The sequence below is a fragment of the Balaenoptera musculus genome, chromosome 13 (genome assembly GCF_009873245.2).
Source record: "Balaenoptera musculus isolate JJ_BM4_2016_0621 chromosome 13, mBalMus1.pri.v3, whole genome shotgun sequence".
Classification (NCBI taxonomy): Eukaryota; Metazoa; Chordata; class Mammalia; order Artiodactyla; family Balaenopteridae; genus Balaenoptera; species Balaenoptera musculus.
Genome location: NC_045797.1, coordinates 65,927,921 through 65,945,444, shown reverse-complemented (window position 1 = coordinate 65,945,444; position 17,524 = coordinate 65,927,921).

The window sequence follows — 17,524 nt, the reverse complement described above, 5'->3', positions numbered from 1 at the left end:
CCAGCCAGGGCCGGGGGCTGGAATGAGCAGTTTGCTCTCTGACTTTGATGGAGTTGCCGAGAAGACAGACCCAGCTCACAGCTGACCCAAAGCTGAGTGCGGGCGTGAGAAACCCGAAGCCAAGTTCAGGATGGCAGGGCGAGCTTGAGAAGCAATAAGATGAACTATTACAGGATGAACACCTTCAGTTCTGCATTCACATGAAAATAACCAGCAACCTGCAAATGCCTCCAGGAAGTAAATCAGGGAGGTAGGAGATGGGGAAACAGGACTCAGGCCTCTGTAGTTGTGTCATGCACAGATTCCAGGTGTGGTTGCCAGGCAGCCAAAGTCATGGAGATTTCCTTCTATGTTCCTTCTAGAAGCTTTACAACTTTAGGTATTACATTTAGGTACATTTAGAGTCACCTTGAGGTAATTTTTGTATAGTGTGCTACGTATGGCTTAAGGTTTGCTTTTTACATTTTTTGCATATGGATATTCAATTGTTTTAGCATCATTTATTAAAAAGAGCATCCTTTCTCCATTGAATCGCCTTTGTACTTTTGTGAAAAATCAGTTGACTAAATATGTGGATCTTGGGACTTCCCTGGTGGTCCAGTGGTTAAGACTCCGCACTTCCACTGTCGATGGCATGGGTTCGATCCCTGGTCGGGGAAATAATATCCCACATGCTGCATGGCGTGGCCAAAAAAAATAAAAATAAAAATGTGGATCTATTTCTGGATTCTTTCTTCTCTACCACTGATTGATATATATATATATATATATAATACATATAAAATATATTTTATATTATATAAATATATATTACATAAGATATATTTTTTCCAGAAGTACACATACATATAAAATATATATCATATATTTATTTGTATTATTTTATATGTATACTTATGTACATTAATATAAATACATTATTATTATACAGTAGTATTATTAATATTTATTTATTTATATTTTCCTCCAAAACCACACCAACCTCATTACCGTAGCTTCATAGAAAGTCTAGTAAGTCTTGAAATCAGGTAAGTCAGTTCCTCCAACCTTCCTCTTCTTTTTTGAAATTGGTTTGGCTATTCAAGTTCCTTTGCCTTTCCATATAAATGTTGGCATTAGCCTGTCAATTTCTATTAACAATTTTTGCAGGGAGTTTTATTGGATTGCAGCCCACAGGTCATCTTGGACTGAACTGACAATAACAAGCCCTCACTTTAGGGCTTCTCTTTGCAGCTTTGTTCCCTCTTAGGGAACATTTCTCTTCCTGCTCCTGATCCCCCAGCAACGGACTGCTGTTAGCTGTTACTCAACACTTGTTAGCCTGTGGTCGGGATGGAGTAGGGGTAGGGAGACAGCCTCTGCTGTTCTGCTTCAGTTTCGGTCTTAGGCAGGTGCTGTGTCTTGGATGGGGGATAGTTCAGTGATTCTGTCCCTCCCCCATCAGTAGGGGACTTACTGGTCTGCGTGTAGTTTTGCCCCTCACCCCCAGGGTAGAGGGTTTTACTCTTCTCCCAGCTGCCATGGATCCTGTGCCCTAAGGACAACATGGTTTGCTGCCCTTTCCCCAATGGTTATATACTTCTTCCATAAGGGATACGGGGAGAAGGATCTGGGTGGAACTTCATGCTTTTCCAGAAGCACTGTTCCCCCTCCCCGGACCTGAACCAAGAGAGAGGTCTTCCCAGGTCTCTTAACCTTCCCCCCTCTTTCTTGTGAGCATCCAGTGTGTTCCATGGAGAAGAGCCTGCCAGCGGGTGTGGATTTCCCTGAAGTCTGCAGCTCCCAAGGGGGATATACATTCACACAGGCCCCACATGTGGCCTTTAGCAGTTCATTAAAAAGTTTGGTAGGATTCTTTTTTCCTTCTTGTATGGCATTCAACATCTATAACAGGTAAGCAAGGACCTGTGTCCCATCTCTCCTTGGAGGTGTCTGTTATTCCTTAGATTTCAGCTTAGTTTTTTGCCTTCCATCTCAGTTCTCTGATGAGTTCAAGAAAAGGGGTCCTTTTGTAAATGATTTGGCATTTTTTCGGGTAAGGGTGAGAGCAATGCTTTTTGCAGAGTTCTACACCCTAAGTGGGAGCCAAAACTCCAACAGCCTTTTGCGTTTAAAAGTATACAAGCTTGGACTTCCCTGGTGGCTCAGTGGTTAAGAATCCGCCTGCCATGCAGGGGACATGGGTTCGAGCCCTGGTCCGGGAAAATCCCACATGCCGCGGAGCAACTAAGCCCATGCACCACAACTACTGAGCCTGCGCTCTGGAGCCTGTGAGCCCCAACTACTGAGCCCACGTGCTGCAACTACTGAAGCCCGTGCACCTACAACCCGTGCTCCGCAACAAGAGAAGCCACCGCAATGAGAAGCCCGCGCACCGCAGCAAAGAGTCGCCCCTGCTCGCAGCAACTAGAGAAAGCACATGCACAGCAACAAAGACCCAATGCAGCCAAAAAAATAATAATAATAAAAATAAATAAATAATTAATTAATTAAAAGTCTAGAGGCTTACTTTATTGAGCAATGTTAGAAAATCTTTAAAAATAGAATTTGTATCTTGACTTTGGATTCTTTGAGAGTACAAATCACTCTATGCATAGTTAAAGCAGGAGACTAATAAAGGTCTTCATTTTTGTCTCATGTGACTGGTTTTCTTTTTGTTCATACATATATATTTTCAAATTTAAGTGTTGGATAGAATATACTATCACGTGGTTCAAAATTGAAAAGGCTATACATAAAAATCTCCCTCCTATTCCTATTCCCCCACCACCTCGTTCTCTCTACAGGAAGCTGGTGTTACAGGTTTCTTGTTATCCTCTCAGAATTATTTTATGCAACTATAAGAAAATACCTCTATTCTTTCCCCACTGATTTTTGTACAGATGGTAGCATACTTTACACACTGTTCTATTGTCTTATTATTTCACCTAGCAATGTATGTTTTGGAGATCTTTTTCTGCTCTTTTCTCATTTTAGTGGCTACGGAGGACCCCACTGTATGGGCTACCATTTCTTTAGCCATTCCCCATTGATAGACGTTTAGTTATTTACTCCCTTTTACATTGTTTACAAACAATGTTGTAAGATCATTTACCTTCTTTGCAGAGATTAGCTGTAGCATAAATTCCTGCTCATGGAATTTCTGGGTCTCAGGATATGTGTACTTATATTATAGATATTGCCAAATCTACATCACATTAAGCTTCTTATCTGCAATGCGTAAGAGTGGCTGTTTCTTACACCTCTGCCAAAACAGAGAGCCTTCCCATCCTTTTGGATCTTTGCCAATATGATTGAGCAAAAATAGTATCTTAGTGCAGTTTTATTTTTATTTTTTAATTAATTTTTAAATTTTTACTTATTTTTTTATACAGCAGGTTCTTAGTAATTATTTTATGTATTAGTGTATACATGTCAATCTCAATCTCCCAGTTCATCCCACCACCACCACCACTTCCCCACTTGGTGTCCATATGTTTGTTCTTTACACCTGTGTCTCTATTCTGCCCTGCAAACCAGTTCATCTGTACCATTTTTCTAGGTTCTGCATATATTCATTAATATACGATACTTGTTTTTCTCTTTCTGACTTACTTCACTCTGTATGACAGTCTCTAGATCCATCCACGGCTCTACAAATGACCCAATTTCATTCCTTTTTATGGCTGAGTAATATTCCATTGTATATATGTACGACATCTTCTTTGTCCATTTGTCTGTCGATGGGCATTTAGGTTGCTTCCATGACCTGGCTACAGTAAACAGTGCTGCAATGAACATTGGGGTGCATGTGTCTTTTTGAATTATGGTTTTCTCTGGGTATATGCCCAGTAGTGGGATTGCTGGGTCGTATGGTAGTTCTGTTTTTAGTTTTTTAAGGAACCTCCATACTGTTCTCCATAGTGGCTGTATCAATTCACATTCCCACCAACAGTGCAAGAGGGTTCCCTTTTCTCCATATCCTGTCCAGCATTTGTTGTTTGTAAATATTCTGATGCTGCCCATTCTAACTGGTGTGAGGTGATACCACATTGTACTTTTCATTTGTATTTCTCTAATAATTAGTGATGTTGAGCAGCTTTTCATGTGCTTCTTGGCCACCTGTATGTCTTCTTTGGAGAAATGTCTATTTAGGTCTTCTGCCCATTTTTGGATTGGGTTGTTTGTTTTTTTAATATTCAGCTGCATGAGCTATTTATATATTTTGGAGATTAATTCTTTGTCTGTTGATTCATTTGCAAATATTTTCTCCCATTCTGAGGGTTGTCTTTTCATCTTGTTTGTAGTTTCCTTTGTTTTGCAAAAGTTTTAAGTTTCATTAGGTCCCATTTGTTTATTTTTGTTTTTATTTCCATTACTCTAGGAGGTGCAGGAAAAAAGATCTTGCTGTGATTTATGTCAAAGAGTGTTCTTCCTATGTTTTCCTCTAACAGTTTTACAGTGTCCAGTCTTACATTTAGGTCTCGAATCCATTTTGAGTTTATTTTTGTGTATGGTGTTAGGGAGTGTTCTAATTTCATTCTTTTACATGAAGCTGTCCAGTTTTCTGAGCACCACTTATTGAAAAGACTGTCCTTTCTCCATTGTATATCCTTTCCCCCTTTGTCATAGATTAGTTGACCATAGGTACGTGGGTTTACCTCTGGGCTTTCTATCCTGTTCCATTGATCTGTAGTTCTGTTTTTGTACCAGTACCATACTGTCTTGATTACTGTAGCTTTGTAGTATAGTCTGAAGTCAGGGAGTCTGATTCCTCCAGCTCCGTTTTTTTCTCTCAAGACTGCTTTGGCTATTCAGGGTCTTTTGTGTCTCCATACAAATTTTAAAATTTTTTGTTCTAGTTCTGAAAAAATGTCACTGGTAATTTGATAGGGATTGCATTGCATTTGTAGATTGCTTTGAATAGTATAGACATTTTCACAATATTGATTCTTCCAATTCAAGAACATGGTATATCTCTCCATCTGTGTGTGTCATCTTTGATTTCTTTCATCAGTAGGTAGATTTATTCCTAGGTATTTTATTCTTTTTGTTGCAATGGTGAATGGGATTGTTTCCTTAATTTCTCTCTCTGATCTTTCATTGTTAGTGTATCGGAATGCAAGAGATTTCTGTGCATTAATTTTGTATCCTGCAACTTTACCAAATTTATTGATTAGCTCTAGTAGTTTTCTGGTGGCATCTTTAGGATTCTCTAGGTCTACTATCATGTCATCAGCAAACAGTGACAGTTTTACTTCTTCTTTTCCAATTTGTATTCCTTTTATCTCTTTTTCTTCTCTGATTGCCTTGGCTAGGACTTCCAAAACTATGTTGAATAATAGTGGCGAGAGTCGACATCCTTGTCTTGTTCCTGATCTTAGAGGAAATGCTTTCAGTTTTTCACCATTGAGAATGATGTTTGCTGTGGGTTTGTCGTATATGGCCTTTATTATGTTGAGGTAGGTTCCCTCTATGCCCACTTTCTGGAGAGTTTTTATCATAAATGGGTGGTGAATTTTGTCAAAAGCTTTTTCTCCATCTATTGAGATGATCATATGGTTTTTATTCTTCAATTTGTTAATATGGTGTATCACATTGATTGATTTGCGTATACTGAAGAATCCTTGCATCCCTGGGATAAATCCCACTTGATCGTGGTGTATGATCCTTTTAATGTGTTGTTGGATTCTGTTTGCTAGTATTTTGTTGAGGATTTTTGCATCTATATTCATCAATGATATTGGTCTGTAATTTTCTTTTTTTGTAGTATCTTTGTCTGGTTTTGGTAACAGGGTGATGGTGGCCTCATAGAATAAGTTTGGGAGTGTTCCTTCCTCTGCAGATTTTTGGAAGAGTTTGAGAAGGATGGGTGTTAGCTCTTCTCTAAATGTTTGATAGAATTCGCCTGTGAAGCCATCTGGTCCTGGACTTTTGTTTGTTGGAAGGTTTTTAATCACAGTTTCAATTTCATTACTTGTGATTGGTCTATTCATATTTCTGTTTCTTCCTGGTTCAGTCTTGGAAGGTTATACCTTTCTAAGAATTTGTCCATTTCTTCCAGGTCGTCCATTTTATTGGCATAGAGCTGCTTGTATTAGTCTCTTAGGATGCTTGTATTTCTGGCGGTGTCCGTTGGAACTTCTCCTTGTTGCTTCGAATTTCATTGATTTGAGTCCTCTCCCTCTTTTCGTGATGAGGCTGGCTAAAGGTCTATCAGTGATCGTCTCAAAAAACCAGCTTTTATTTATGAGCTAGTTTTTCTGTTTCTATTTCATTGATTTCTGCGCTGATCTTTGATTTCTTTCCTTCTACTAACTTGGGTTTTATTTGTTCTGTTCTTCTTTCTCTAGTTCCTTTAGGTGTAAGGTTAGATCATTTATTTGAGATTTTTCTTGTTTCTTGAGGTAGGATTGGATTGCTATAAACTTCCCTCTAGAACTGCTTTTGCTGCATCCCATAGGTTTTGGATCGTCGTGTTTTCACTGTCATTTGTCTCTAGGTATTTTTTGATTTCCTCTTTGATTTCTTCAGTGATCTCTTGGTTATTTAGTAACGTATTGTTTGGCCTCCATGTGTTTGTGTTTTTTACGGTTTTTTCCTTGTAATTGATTTCTAATCTCATAGCATTGTGGTCGGAAAAGATGCTTGATATGATTTCAATTTTCTTAAATTTACCAAGGCTTGATTTGTTACCCAAGATGTGATCTATCCTGGAGAATGTTCCATGTGCACTTGAGAAGAAAGTGTGATCTGCTGTTTTTGGATAGAATATCCTATAAATATCAATTAAATCTATCTGGTCTATTGTGTCATTTAAAGCTTGTGTTTCCTTATTAATTTTTTGTCTGGATGATATGTCCATTGATGTAAGTGGGGTGTTAATATTCCCCACTGTTACTGTATTACTGCTGATTTCCACTTTATGGCTGTTAGCACTTGCCTCATGTATTGAGGTGCTCCTATTTTGAATGCATAAATATTTATAATTATTATATTTTCTTCTTTGATTGATCAATTGATCATTATGTAGTGTCCTATTACCATTTTCTTAATTGTTATGGGTTTGTTTTGTAGGTCCTTTACTTCTCTTGTGTTTCCCACTTAGAGAAGTTCCTTAGCATTTGTTGTAGAGCTGGTTGGTGGTGTTGATTCTCTTAGCTTTTTGCTTGTCTGTAAAGCTTTTGATGTCTCCATTGAATCTGAATGAGATGCCTTGCTGGGTAGAGTAATCTTGGTTGTAGGTCTTCCCTTTCATCACTTTAAATATATCATGCTACTCCCTTCTGGCTTGTAGAGTTTCTGTTGAGAAATCAGCTGTTAACCTTATGGGAGTTCCCTTGTATGTTATTTGTCATTTTTCCCTTGTTGCTTTCAATAATTGTTCTTTGTCTTTAATTTTTGTCAATTTGATTACTATGTGTCTCGGCATGTTTCTCCTTGGGTTTATCCTGCCTGGGACTCTCTGCGCTTCCTGGACTTGTGTGGCTATTTCATTTCCCACGTTAGGGAAGTTTTCAACTATAATCTCTTCAAATATTTTCTCAGGTCCTTTCTCTCTTCTTCTTCTCCTTCTGGGGACCCCTCTAATGCGAATGTGGTTGCATTTAATGTTGTCCTAGAGGTCTCTTAGGCTGTCTTCATTTCTTTCATTCTTTTTTCTTTATTCTGTTCTGTGGCAGTGAATTCCACCATTCTGTCTTCCAGGTCACTTATCCATTCTTCTGCCTCAGTTATTCTGCTATCGATTCCTTCTAGTGTATTTTTCATTTCAGTTATTGTATTGTTCATCTCTGTTGTTTGTTCTTTAATTCTTCTAGGTCTCTGTTTAAAACATTTCTTGCATCTTCTCGATCTTTGCCTCCATTCTTTTTCTGAGGTCCTGGATCATCTTCACTATCATTATTCTGAATTCTTTTTCTGGAATGTTGCCTATTCTCCACTTTATTTAGTTGTTTTTCTGGGGTTTTGTGTTGTTCCTTCATCTGGTACAAAGTCCTCTGCCTTTTCATTTTGTCTATCTTTCTGTGAATGTGGTTTTCCTTCCACAGGTTGCAGAATTGTAGTTCTTCTTGCTTCTGCTATCTGCCCTCTTTCTGGAGACAAGATCAATGACATCATCTGCCTTCCAGTGGAACAAGTACTTTGTGATGTACTGGTGTTGCCTATGTGCAAAGTACCTGGGATGAGACCATATCAGAGCTTTTGGACGTGGTTACTGTATCACTTCTTTCTGCATGGTACTGGCTGACTAGCAGTCTCAGAGCTTAGGTGTGGCTCCTGAAGAGAAGTTAGGTTCAGAGAAGGTCCGGAGCAGCTGTCTTATATGATAGGTCATACTCTCAGTGCAGTTTTAATTTGCATCTGTCTTAGTAGGAGTTAAGCTGGATGACCTTACACTGGTGACAGAGACATTTTAATTTCCCTTTCTGTCCTCCTGTGAGGGTGGGGGGAGGGGTGGGATTGAGCCTTCATGCCTCCTCCAGATTCAGCCAAGCCGTCTGTCTTCACTATTTTACATGTACTGGGGTCCTGCATGAGGTTTGATTATGAGCAAAATGTTTCTGTTACGTTAAAAAAAGTTCGAAAAGTATTGATTGAATGCCATGTATTTTAATCGTAGGAATAAAGACCCTGTATTTTATTCCTTGCCTCCTTATATGCCAGGCTCCTTGGAGGAGCTCCAGTGAACGGAGGGGTGAGGGCTTCTAGGCTGAGAGAGGAGCAAGATTTCAGACACCTTCAGTAAGACACACTCCTTGGAACACAAGCCACGGCCTCTGTGTCTAACCCACAGGCTGCCAGCACGTGGCGGCTCCGGCTCCAGCCTCTGGGCCACAGTGGAAGCCAGCACCGCACAAGTAGCTGGACTAGGGTGGGCAGGGGTCTCCCCGGCAGGAGGCAGCTCCCTTCTGGCCAAGGGCGAGCTTCTGTGCTTCGGGTTAAACAGGCAGGACCCCAGGAAAGGTCTGGAGCCCTGTATCCTGAAGAGTGTGAGGGAGTTTAGTTTTTACTTTTGTTTTTCAGTATTGCATGGACAGAGGGAAAGGCAACAGGAATCCATAAAGAGGCCCACACCTGGGGGGAGATAAGGGCACAGCTGTGAGCCCAGAGTGGAGGTGGAAAGTGCAGAGGCGGGGGGTTAGGACAGTGGGGCTCACATCTCCAGGAGGGAGCTGAACCTCCACAAGGGAGTTTGAGCCAATCCTTCTTAGGGCCAGGGCCCCCTGCTGACTTGTGGGTTATAAAAATACTGTGCCTCAAAGATCCAGTCGTTTATCCCGGCTCATAGAGCTGCCCCCTGTAGCATCTCTCTGTAAACTCTGCCTGCCTGGGCAGCGCCTGGGACCACCCTGTCTGTCCAGCTGGGCTGGTCCATCCCTGCCAGGGATGCGGGGCTGCCCAACCCCAGCCTGCCTGCCTCCCTGGCCCTGCGCTCCTTCATATCTCAAGAGCTTGAGCCGCGCACCTGACCGTGGCCACACCGGGCATCTCTCCTGCGTTGGGTACACCTTCTCAGAGCTGCAGGTCGTCCTCGGCCTCTCCCCAGCACCAGAACCGCGGCCCTACCGGCAGCCCCTAGACCCTGCACAGCCCACAGTGGCTCCCCCGCCTTTGCACCATGCAGCCTGTGTGAGGAGTTGCTGTGCCGGGATCCGCGCCTCCGGAGGTGGGAGGGAGAGGAGGGCTGAGGTCATCACCGAGGGGTGGGGATGGCAGGCAGACACTCCAGGTTAACCACAGCTACCCAGCTCTGATGGCTCATTAGGTTCCAGCCTCTGCCTTAGGCTCATTAAATATGTTACCTTTGTAAATCCTCATAAGCAACCTGAAAGACTATTTTTATCCCCATTTTTGAGAGGAAGAAACTGAGGCCCTAACTTCAAACAAGAGCATCCCTCTGGGAATCATGCGGTGTAGAGGGTGGCGGCCCCACCTCCTCGGCTGTCGGCCAGCTGCCCTGTCCAGGCACCGCCAGGCACAGACCCAGGCTTCTCCCCGACCTGCTGCCAGTGAGACTCTCAGGAGGGAGAAAAGGAGGTTGACTCTGAGGGACAAGCTGGAGATCCCCAGTGTGCCCGGCTCAGACCCACTGGGCACCAGGCCCCAGCACGACACAGGTCTGCACATGTGCTTTCCCAGGAATATTTGGGGCCGGAGGGATTAGAGGCCACCAGCCGCAAATGCAATCACTAAAGGGTTCAGCCAAAGGAGGATTAGCCAGGGATTTGGAGGAAGTTTTCCACAAATCACCGTGGCTCCCGGAGGTGAAGATTACTTGGGGATCGGAAGAGGTCTTGTTGGATGAGCAGGATCAGACAGGAGGACATCGTGTGCTTGCTTTCCTGGGGTTCCCAGCATCCCCCAGAAAGCCCCAGGCTCAGCCTCACGGCAGAGGGGGCCTTGGCCGATGGGATCCTCCCTGGAGACTGGGCCCTGCAGGCAAGCGTACCTGCTTGGGGTCAGGGCCCTGGCTTCCGGTCCCTTCTTCCCTCCTTGGGCCCCACTGTCCTCATCCACCACGTGAGGCTCCTGCAACCCACCAGCCTGCCAAGTGCAGTGGGCAGGTGCCCGGGCTGTGTGCAGGGGAGCTTTTGATTATAGGCTCTGCTCCATTATGGGTCCTCCTGCCTGGGCCCGTCATTCCTCCCCTGCACGAGGCAGGTGACTGAACCTCCCCCCATATGAACTTACAAGGGTTAAAGGAAGGTGTTTATGAGGTGCCCTCATGCACCCAGCATGGTAAGAGCTCAATGAACAGTCTGTGGTTACTGTCACTCAAGGGTTCCAGACAGCACTCACATTATGAGAGGGCTCTGGTCCATGGCCCCATGCTGCCACCTGGCAGTCACAGGGAGGAAAATGAAACTGACTGAAGAGGGTGAGAGAAATAGGATGTGGAGTTCTTACCAAGGCACTGTCCTAATGCCTTACATGGATGCTCTCACGTGAGGACAAGATACCTAATAGCTCATATTAAATAAAGTGGTACTGCTATTTATATGACCAGAAACATTACCTGTGTCATTTTGCTTAATCTTACAACACCCGTTCGGGTAGAAATTTACTTCCTCCACTAAATAGATAGAGGACAACAAGGTTCAGAGATGTTAAGTAACTCCCCAAGGTCACACAGCAAGTAAACGTTGGAGCTAGAATTGGAACCCTGTTTAGAGCCGATCTCATGCTTGTTTGAGCATCACGTGCTTCCCCCAGAGAAGCTCTAGATCCTCTCATAGGGGAGGGGGATTGACAGGGAGGACAGGTGTGACCATGGAGGGGGACTCAAAGAGAATCAAGCTCTTTGGTCAGGAAGCAACCACTTTTATCCTGGATCAGATACTGAGAGCAAAGTCACAGCCCTGCAATCTTTGAAGTTATCTAAGCACTTTGCAAACAAGTGTTCCATTCCCACAAAGGTGGGCACAGAAATGGGGATTCAAAAGGCAGAGCCTGGAAGGAAATGCACATCTCTGGGAACCACGATTAAGGAGACTTCTTCATTTTCATCTTTACACTTTGTGTGTGTTTTATATCTCTCCCAGTGCATTTGAACTACACTGAATAAGACATAATATCACAACAGGAAGGACCTTAGAGATTGTCATGCTCATAGTGGGCACTCAGTAGTGTATTCAGTGACAGAAGGAAGGAAAGAATCCAGTCTGGGGAAACTGAGGCACAGAGAGGAGGAGAGGTGTTCCCAAGGTCACACAGCTACCACACAGTTGGGTCTAAAATTTGGGTCTCTGGACACCCACCTGTTCTCTTTTCTATTCCACTGAATGGTACCCAGAGTGGCCGTAGAGCAGAGGAAGTGGAGGGGAGGCCTGTGTGCCAGGTGAGGGTACTGGGGAGCAAGTACAGGCTTCAGAGCAGGGGAATGGCCCGCCAGATTTATGCTTTTTCCAAATAGCCAGTCCCTTCTGGTTCCTTCTGTTAGCTATGAGGTTTATCTGGAGAGAGGGAGGGACTGATCTTACAAATCCTAGACCTGGGCCTGTTATCATATCCAGCCCTGGGCCATATTTGCTGCCCTGTCTTCTGATTTATTAACACTTGGCTCAGTCTGGTCCTTAATTCTTACACCTGTCCCCACGCCCCCAGAGGGCTCCCTGAGGGGGACAAGGTGGCAGAGATGAGCACTGCTCTTCTTCCACTGTCAGGGTCCTCCTGGGTCTACACTGAGCTCACGGGGTGATATCTCCCCTCATTCAGCTGCCAGGGACCCTGATGCCTGCCAAATCCTGGGTTAGGCCCTTTTATAACTTATTTAACAATCTCACAACCACATTAAGAGGCAGTAATTTGGGGGACTTCCCTGTGGTCCAGTGGCTAAGACTCCGTGCTCCCAATGCAGGGGCCCTGGTTCAATCCCTGGTCAGGGAAATAGATCCCACATGCTGCAACTAGAGATCCCGCATGCCGCAACTAAAGATCCCGCATGCCGCAACGAAGACCTGGCGCAGCAAAATAAATAAATAAATAAATAAATAAATAAATAAGAAGCAGTAGGTTTTTTTCTCTTTTAAATAGACTAGTTTGTAGAGCAATTCTAGGTCCACAGAAAGACTGAGGGGAAAGTATAGGGAGTTCCCATACACCCCATGCCCACTCACCCCTACCCCCTGCCCCCTGGTGGGAGGCATCCCCCACCAGAGTGGTACATATGCTACGATCAAAGAACCTACACTGACATGACGTTATCACCCAGAGCCCACAGTTTATGTTAGGGCTCATTCTTGGTGCTATAGTTCTATGGGTTTATGTCACTTAGCAGGACCCCGTGAGGCCTTCCTGGGACGGACCCCTCCCCTATATCCTCTGCTTTGGCCCCTCTCTGAAGGACCTAGATAATAGCATCTGACATGCGCTTCCTGAGTTGGTCTATAGATGCTAAAACCCCCACCAAAGGGAAGACGTTAACTACTTGACGGACCGTGAGCATGTGGCCCCCAGGCCTCCTGGAGCCTGGCCCTCCCTCGGCAGGGGCTCTGAACCAGGAGCTGCTCCCCTCCCAAGGCCATGAACACAGCTTTGGAGTAAGACCCACACGTGCCTGAATTTCAGCTCCGCCCCTGTATCTGTGTGGCCTTGGGCAGACCCCCAGCTTCCTGTCTCCTCGTCGTGGTGTTAACCCTTGCAGGCGGCTTTAAGGATTGGAGCGTAGTTCCTGGCACACGGTAGGTGCTCAAAAGCTGGTGGCTCTTATTCCTGCGCCAGATGGGATTGCCTGGCAAGCTCTAGCTCGGAAATACCTCCTGTCCAGAAAATATGCCTAAAGGACTGCCAGGTCAGGGGGCCAGGGGGCCTGGAGCCCATCTTCCAATTTTCCAGCTGACAAATAGGAATCAATTCAGCCTCTGTGAGAGCCATTACAACTTCATCACCCGTGAAGCAGATCCATGTGTCCTATTTGATTTTCATTTCAGAAGCCAGGTATCAATATTGACCTTTCCGCGGGGCGCTGGGGCTGAGAGGACCTTGTTAGCATGAAGTCCCCTTCCCCCCAGCAAAGGCCAGGCAGCTTCTCGCTTGCTGCTTCCAGCCCAGGGGAGAGGTTGGTGTTCCTTTCTCGGAGCATCGGGATTTCCGGGGAGTTTGTTCAATGCAGATTTCAGCTCCCCCTGCCAATCTATTAAATTGGTACCTACAGAGGAGGCCCAGGGGCCTCTATTTTCACCAAGCTCGTCCAGTGATTCTGGTTTGGGAATCACTGCCTTAGAGCACCCCCAGGGCATCTGCCTCACTGTCTGTCTCTCTCAGGAGGAGATCCCAAGAAGCAATGCTGGGAGGGTTTACGTGAGTTCATGGAGGAGGAGGGTTGAAGGGAGGAGAGCAGGATCTCACTGCCCTTCACCCTTTACAGAGAGAGGCACCGTTAGCTTGCGGTAGGAGACTGGACTGTAGAATCACACACACAGCAGTCAAAACACCAGCCCAGCCACGTATATTAGCTGCATGTCCTTCTCAGGTTACTGCTAGCTTTCAGTACCCTCTTAACATTAAAATGGGAATTCTATTATCTATTTCAAGGAATTATGCTTGAGATTACACTAGATTCTTGATGGAAATGCAAGCACAGGGCCTGCCATGGAATAGGTGTTCCTGTTATCAATTTGTTGCTTTTAACTGCAAATTCACCCTTCCTTGCCCTGCTTTGTAATACTGCAGTTGGACCTTGTCAACACTTGTCCTTTACCAGATAGACAGTAGAGGGTGCTAGGGGGACACCACAAGGCACACAGAGGAAGAGCTCCCCTTCCTGGCTCCAGTGTGCCTTTTTTCTTCCTGCAATGTGACTGCCAGCGCATCTAGGCTCTCTCACCCAGTGGTGAGAGGAGTTTTTTCACCTCTCAGTGGTGAGAGGAGAAAAACTCAGGGAGTTTTTCTGGCTCCCAGCAGGGGTACCTCCTGTGCTTCAGCTCCAGTTGGCTGGAGCCGCAGTGAACTTCTCCACCATCCAGTGGGTTGCAGCCACACTCTCTCCAAAGTGGTCTGAATCTCATCCAAGTTCTTCCTTCCATCATTGGGTAATCTCCCTTATCCTTAGAGGTAGCAGCTCCTTCCTGCATTTCCTATTCCTGTATTCCTTAGAGTCCTCTATTGCCCCTTTTAGTAGGTAACTACCCTTCACTAGTTAATCATTCTTTATATTAAATTTTCCCTATTCAAACAGCTGGTATGATTTTTGTCTCCTGACTGGACCCCGATTAATACAGAGTAGGTGTTTTAAAATGATAGCTCATGTGCTCTCCATCTCCAAAAAAGTGTTTTTACATACGCTCTTTAATAGCCAAGGAAAAATTGTCACATACCACCAGAAGCTGTGGCAACTCTAGAAATTGCATCCCCAACCTGAATGAATGACTTCCCTCTTCAAGGGGTTCCTGGGTGTTACCACTGTACACTTCTTGGGGACAGTCTAGGGAAGCCATAGGGAGTGATGGTGACACGAACACAGCCATATTGGAAAGCACCTCGGTCTTCTGCGGACATCATGCAGCACTCAGAGATTACACTTGGAGAAAGACTAGTAAATACAGACCGGAAACTAGTGATAAGGGACATGGCTCAAGAGGCAGGAAGCCCAGTTCTTCTAGGGTAAGAATAATGTGATACTCAGGAAAGACCCAAAAAGCTCAGCCTCTGTGTCTTCAGCCATCCAAAATATCATGAGTGCCTGGGGGGAGGTTCAGAAGCTTCAGCACACAACCCACTTTCTCCTCTTTGCAGCTTACGGGGGTATCAGTATAGGGAGGAAAGTGTATTAAAAAGAACCCATCTAGGGCTTCCCTGGTGGCGCAGTGGTTGAGAATCTGCCTGCCAATGCAGGGGACACGGGTTCGAGCCCTGGTCTGGAAGATCCCACATGCCGCGGAGCAACTAGGCCCGTGAGCCACAACTACTGAGCCTGCGCGTCTGGAGCCTGTGCTCCGCAATAAGAGAGGCCGCGATAGTGAGAGGCCCGCGCATCGCGATGAAGAGTGGCCCCCACTTGCCGCAACTAGAGAAAGCCCTCGCACAGAAACGAAGACCCAACACAGCCAAAAATAAAATAAAATCAATGAATTAAAAAAAAAAAAAGAACCCATCTACATTGTTTCTGGGGATACGTGAACCCTATGGGTCCCACCAATAGGGCAAGATTCTGGTACCCAAAGTGGGCAAGAGCAGGTGAAGTCCTCCCCACACCCAATAGAAAGCTGGCTCAACGAGGTTTCCTTCTGGCTGGTTCTGTTACTTTTTCCCACCTCAGCAGCTGGCAGCCGGGATGGAGTCAGGCCTTGGATGGAACATCTGTGGTCAATGGTCTGGCTGTCTCAAGGAGGTGGGTGTGTGGCAGGACCGTGCATGATCACGTGGGTGGGACCCCAGGGTCCTCGTGGTGAACTCGGGGCCTTCCCAGTAGGGACATCCTGCACACTGCATGGACCTAGGATCCCTGACTACACACCGTAAGTCGTGGAAGTCTAGAGAACAAGGCAGTTGGAAGGGAAAGACTTAAGGACCAAACTCCCGTTTGAAGAAACTGAGGACGGTCAGACAGAGAGGCAGTGGCAAGACTGAGATTACAACCCAGGGCCCTGCATCACTCCCACTCACTGAGGGTTAATGCTGCCCCAGGAAGGATGGGGCTTTCGCAAGTGCCAAGAAGCAGGGCTGGGCTGTGATTAGTGGAGATGGCCACGAGGTGTCACTGTCTCACCACCATCCGTGGCTGCACTGAATTCTACCTTTCCAGGGCAGTGTCAAAGCTAATGACCAACTCTGGGTGAGTGAAGGGGCACTGTTTTTTCATTCCATGCATATGGTTTTTAAAAAAATGTTTTAATTGAAATATGGTTGATGTCCAATATTATGTTAATTTTCAGGTAAACTACAAAATGATTTGACATTTGCATACATTATGCAGTGATCACCACAGTATGTCTAGCAACCATCTGTCCCAAAACAAAGTTATTACAATATTATTGACCATATTCCTTATGCTGTAATATACAGCAAAGAGGCTTTTGAAATTTCCATCGCTGAAAAATCATAAAAGGAGTAGTACCTCCCACGCTGAGGGGAAAGACCACTGCTTATTTCCCTAGAGAGTGGGTCCCAGTAAGGGCTGTTGCTCCTGCATTGTTAGGGGCTCTTTTTTCCTGCCTAATTGCTGTCTCTTCATGATGATCGTGGCTTAGAATCCTTAGGCTCTGGCTCCCCAAGTGTGTGCCGTGGAAGGGACCTCAGAGACCTCCAAGGTCAGCCCCTTCATTTTAAGGGAAGCCCAGAAAGAGAAGGCCATTCCCAAAGCACACACAGCTGGACAGAGGCAGAACCAGGACTTGAACCTGAGACTCCAGAGGCCTTGCCCAGCGCTCTGTCCACTCCACCATGCTCCCTGTCTCCACACTACACATGCTCAGCCATTCATTCTCTTAACACTATTGAGCACTTACTCTCAACTATTTTTCTTTTCTTTGTGCCTAAACAGAATTGGAAACTCTTCAAGACATAAGATGACACGGCATGTCAGTGATCCCATCAGAATGGCACAGCTGGGGGTCAGTTTCCTTCCCTTGATCAAGAGTATTTACCAACTCAGAATTCTTCTCCATACCAGGAGCACTCCTATTTGAGTGAGATTTACATGAGTAAGATCAAATTCTACCTGGAATTCGGGGGGTGGGGGGAGGGGAGAGAGAGAGAGATGCAGTTTCTAAATGATAACATAGAGTCTAGTAAGTACTGACATAGCTAACAGAGTAAAATAAGTGAAACCTGATTTAGTGACGGAAACAGCGCACCATGGATATGGGTCTTTTAGACTCATGACTACATGCTTAATTTTTATGTCTTCTCTTCTAAATCAAGCCCTTATATATTAACTGCCACGTTCTCCTATCTAGCTTCCTTGAATCAACTCTCTTGCTTCTTATCTATCCCACACATTTTACTAACCTACCATAAACTCTGCTTTCATCATATCACTCCCTTGTTCAAACAATAAACTGTTATCTTCTAATATAACAAAACAAAACAAAACAAAACAGAG